At 29.3% G+C, this 5853-nt stretch overlaps 1 non-coding gene across 1 annotated transcript; it reads right to left on the reverse strand.

Annotated features, from left to right (window-relative positions):
* Window positions 1-3677: 3677 nt before the first annotated feature.
* On the reverse strand, window positions 3678-3748 carry TRNAG-CCC. The gene has a single exon. It is a non-coding gene; the product is annotated as a tRNA-Gly (tRNA).
* Window positions 3749-5853: the final 2105 nt, after the last annotated feature.

Consider the following 5853-nt stretch of genomic DNA (forward strand, 5'->3'; position numbering starts at 1 on the left):
ACAAAATATTATAGTGAAACTAATGTATCAAATTATTATAGTGAAACTAATGTATCAAATTATTAACATTTTAATGTATCAAATCACTAATGTATCAAATCACCATTTACCGTAACACTGACTGTGAAAATGACGGCGACGACGGCGAAATGGATAGAGAGGGTGACAGCGAGCGGTGCTGGTACTCAGATTCTTTGGTAATCTCCTAGGAAAGAAGAAGAAGAAGAAGAGGAGACGGTGAAATTATTAACATTTTAATGTATCAAATCACTAAGAATGTGAAGAAGAACAAAATATTATAGTGAAACTAATGTATCAAATTATTAACATTTTAATGTATCAAATCACTAATGTATCAAATCACCATTTACCGTAACACTGACTGTGAAAATGACGGCGACGACGGCGAAACGGATAGAGAGGGTGACAGCGAGCAGTGTTGGTACTGACAAAGAGAGGTGATGGCGGAGAATGGTGTTGAGACAGACGGAGAGTTGATTTCAGCGGCGAGTTGCAAGGAGATGACGGCGGTGAATGATTAGCAAGGAATCCTAATAGTGAAATTGTGTAAGGGAAAAAGAAGAAGAGGGACGTGATTAGTAAGGAATAAGGAGATGATAGTGGTGAATGATTAACAAAGAGTTTACATGTTTCTTTCAATTTTTTTCTTTTTTAACCTGAACCGTTGATTTGTTTTATTGCCACATGTCACAGATCTAGGCAACTAATGGAGGAAAATGAGGATATACTAATGGAGCTGATCTAAACTCATCATTATTAGGAGAGGAAAAAAAACGTTTGAACCATGCATTCAATCACGAGTTTAATATATCAATAATATCCATCCAATGTATGTACAACAATGGATATACAAAATATTCTTGAACCTTTTTTTTTTTAAGTTGCTACTTCAAGAGCATATTCAAAAGACATAAATAATTATTCCTTTTAATTTTGGTTCATCTTATACCAAGATCAAATATATCATATAGATTGTAATCATGTTGTAAAATTTTATAAGTTCTTCAGGAACTTAACAATATATCTCTATCAACAATGTCTATGGAAAATTACAATTTTCCAATCCTTCTGGAATACTTGATATTAAATTTTTGCTTATTCAAGAACTATATCTTTAGGGATATTATATTAAAATATTAGTTCTTCAAGAATTATAACACCAATATTTATAAACATTGATTATGAAAAATTGTTCTTGAGCGATACTACAAGAAATGATTTAATATTGAATTTTAAGTTCTTCAAGAACTATACAAATAATTTTTCATTAACAATAGTTCGGGAAATTCACATTCTTTGAGTAATCCATCGGAGATCATTATTATTAAAGCATTAGTTCTTCAAGAACTATATCACAATCTTCATAATGATTAAGAAAAATTTATTCCTTGTGCATTCAATTGGATTTTCCCTTTTTCTTCTTTAGTTCTTCGGGAACTAATTTGCCGACTTTTTACTCTTTTTTTTTCATTATTTTTTTCACTTAGTGAGAAGCCAAAATTTTAAAATTAACACAGTCATGACTATTACCACGACCATGACCACATTCACTTTTGGGAATGGAGTAACATCAGTGGGTCAGATTTCATTCACTTATGGGAATGATTTTTCATTCATTTATCATTGATATATACTATCATCAAATAATAAAATTAAGCAAATAATTAGATAAGCATAGTAAACACAGTCTAATAAAAGATAATTACAATTATTTTTATTAATACTAATATAATGTAACGTACTAAAATTTTATAATGCAAATTAAATAGTAAAATGATGAAATTAATAACAATTATAATGTAACATATGCTATGAATGAGATTAATTAGTAACTTATTGAAAATAAATTGGAATATTTTTATGCTTTAGCTTTACAATATGATGATACATATCAAATTATTATTATTATTATTTATTTATTTTTAATTAGCATGATATGCATAGATTATACACTATTATTATTATTATTATTATTATTATTATAACAATAAATAAAAATAAATTCAATAAAAATTATAAATAGCCAAAACTCTAAAAAAATTTGGTAAAGCTATCCTTCAGGGATGCATGTATAAGTATTTTGAATTCTTCTAAAATTCATAAGAAATAATTTATAGGAAGTTCTTCAAGAACTTATATAACATCATTATAATGTAAAATTAATCATTTATGCAATTCTTCAGGAATGCATACAACATCGAGTTCTTCAAGAACTGTATAACATATATTATAATGTAAGAGAAATATATATATATATTGGTGCAATCCTTCAGGGATGCATAAATATATTGAATTATTCATGAGTTATTCAAAAACTCTATAAATATAATAGATCTTATCAATTATTTTGTACATCCTTCAGGGATGTGTCCCAATTGAATTCATCAAGATTTCATGGAGAACAAAATTTGGATTTTTAAGTTCTTTAAGAACTATATAATAGATCAAATCAGTTATATTTTCAATCCTTCAGGGATTGATATTTTAGAAGCGTAGGCTTATGAATTTTCAGGATTCATATTTTAAAATTTCATCATCCTATGAATCTTCAGGATTCATATTTTAAAAATTTCACTACGATATTTCTGGATCGTAGGCTGTGAATCAATATGAAAAAAACGAAAAAAAATAGAATAAAAAAATACAAGAAATAAAATTATCACATCTCATGGTTGCTATACCTTTCTAGAGAGGGGAAAGAGACTATCGTGCTGATAACGTGTTATAAACTATTCCTAGATAATAGCAAGAATAAAGAAGAAGAGATGAATGAGAGAAAGAGAAGAGAGAATCGACTCTTGTATTATTCTATTCAAGGTGTGTGTTTACATGACAATACAAGTCCTATTTATAGGACAATATAATGGGTCAAAGGAATGAGCCAATGCTTAATGGGCATCCACCAAATTATTCATAACATAAATATTATTGTAATTGACAATGATATGATAGATTTCTAGAAGAAAGAAAAGTAACACGTAGAAAAATGAAGAAAAGTCAGATCATATCATCTTTCTTTCCACATAAAACAATGAAAGTTTAAAGAAGTGAAGAGGACATTATAATTATTTATGAGGAAGAGGCCAAATAAATATATTATGTCATCTCTTTACAAATATGAGAATTACTTTTTCCGTCCTATCGGTTACTCGCGTGTCCTACGACTTTCCCATTTTACCTTTCCTCTACTTAAGTAGCGGACATTATAAAAATAATTTTTTTTTTTGAAAAATGTCGTCCTCTACTTAAGTAGGGTGTTGGTAGGGTGTCCAATACTTAGCGGACGTTATAAAAATGAAAATTTTTGAAAAATGTCGTCCGCTATTTAAGAAGGACGTTATAAAGGTAGGGTGTTTTTTGAGGTGTCCGCTATTAAGTAGTGAACGTTATAAAGGTAGAGTGTTTTTTTGAGGTGTCCGCTATTAAGTAGCGAACGGAAGTATTTTGGTAAATTGGTAAGGCGCGTCTGTAAATCAGTAGGGTGGCAAAAGTAAACCTCTACAAATTATGTATACTGGACCAAATCCGATTGCATATTTGGGCTAAAGAGAGAGGCCCAATAAATATAATTGTCAATTTTCATTTATACAATAAAAAAAGAGGCCCAATAAATATAATTGTTAATTAAAACGTAGGATACAATATAAATTAGAAAATGCGCATCCAGGGAATCGAACCCTGGTCAGTACCGTGGGAGGGTACTATGATACCACTACACCAGATGCGCTAGTTGAAGTAAATCTCGTTTAAATGATTTATTACTGTTACTGAATGTGTACTATTTATAAATCATATTAATCCATAATTATCTTATGACTAAGATAATTATAATGGACTTTATGTTTGATGCAATCAAGATATCAAGGTTTTTTACAAACACAATATTGTATTTCCATTTATATGTATTTCTCCGTTGTGATCGAACACCTTAAACATGTTCAGAGCCACCATTTATGTGTATTTTAAATTGATCACAAAAGTTAAATTGATCACAAAAGTATCTTTCAATCTTTCAATGTCTGTATACTTGTGAGTTGTGATTAATTTGAAAATCACCAAATTCATGATCTTCTACTTCATAGAAGTCTGCTTCTTGATTGTGTAAAAAAAAAAAAAAAAAAAAGAAGTCTGCTTCTTGATCATCTTGATAATTTTCTTAACTTGATAAATAAATCACTGATTTAAAATCAGAGAGCTATCTCCCACACATTTCTACCTGTTCTCTCGCAACTACTGCTGCAGTAATACTGCAGATTTAGAAATTTGAACACTAGTTTTTACATTACATCTTAGTATCTTACTAAAGGGCATTACACCAAATCTTTAATATATTAAGATCAATAAAAAGAAATTGGTGCAAATAAATGACTTAGTAACAAAACATAATTTAATTGTTTATTGGGTTAATTATAATTTTGATCCATCTATTTTCAATTTTCACTCGCTTAGAAAATTGGTTCCTTTATTATAAAATCACCTGGTACTTAAAAATATTGACCAAAATCGTAATCAAGCTTTATTTATTTAATTGAAGCACCATCTATTGGAATATGAGAGGAGTCTGAAAATCATCCATATATATTGGGTTTAAAAGCAACTTTACAAGTAAGTTAGACACCACATATTTATAAAAAATGACGTTAGGTTTATGGGTCCTCAAATTTTTAAAACACATTTATAAAACAAGGCTAATGCTACGGTGGGACATCTTTACAAGTGGTCCACCGTGGACAAGTGATCTACCGAATATGAATTTTACGAAATTCACTGTTGGATTGAAAGTTTATATGATATAGATCATCCATAAATTTTTTAAATTTTTTGAAAATCATTTGATATGTTATTGAGACCCATCAAGATTTACGTTATTTAATAAACCGTTAATCTTGATGTGTCTCAATAACATATCAAATGATTTTCAATTTTTCTAAATTTTTCTATGGATGAGCTATATGTTATAAACTTTCAATTTATAGGTGAATTTTGTAAAATTCGTATTCGTTATAATGTTATTCGTGACTGGTCCACCATGGACCACTTGATGAAGTGGTCCATATTAGAATTTACCTATAAAACACCTCAAATTTTTTCAAACAATGTGAGACTTAACTCATTCACACTTATTACAATAATCTCCCCCTCAAATGTGAGTCATCGTTATCAATTGATTATGTTCCCCCTTAAGCAAAAGTTTTTTTTTTATCATCCATACACTTGCGCAGTTACACTCAACAGACCACTTTTGTCAAGATAGACTTTCAGTACAAGAAGTCATTAGAACCCGTCGTTGAACTATCGATTTTGATACCTCTTTCAGGTCATTCACGAGGGGGCAGTATAAGTCTGAGGATTGTCCACATTGAATTTAAGAGAAATCAAATAAGTAAATAAAAAACTACTTTTTTTTACCCTAAATATTAGGTTTATAAATCTTTTTATTTATAAAATACCAACCTCCATTTTTCGACACAATGCAAAACTTAAGTCACTTCACACTTAACAAAACAATCCTTTCAAATTGGGTTTTACACTATGCATGAAATGGAAGATTATGTTTTATACATCACTAAAGATAAGCAATTAATTCCAAGAGTTTATATATTTTAAATTCAAAAGTAATTTATACCGTTGCACCATCGCTTCATCCCAAATTTTATGCAATAGAATAACTAAATTCTTCAACAAAGATTAATACTAGTTATCAACAAAATCGATAAATATTCCACATCAATAATATCATAAGTTAAAAAATTTGAGCAAGCAATTTTGTGGGACTGGGTGGTGTCATTCAATGAATGAAGCCATACCCTCCCTTCACTCCACTCCACCCTA

The sequence above is a fragment of the Trifolium pratense genome, linkage group LG5, assembly GCF_020283565.1.
Source record: "Trifolium pratense cultivar HEN17-A07 linkage group LG5, ARS_RC_1.1, whole genome shotgun sequence".
In the NCBI taxonomy this organism is placed as follows: domain Eukaryota; kingdom Viridiplantae; phylum Streptophyta; class Magnoliopsida; order Fabales; family Fabaceae; genus Trifolium; species Trifolium pratense.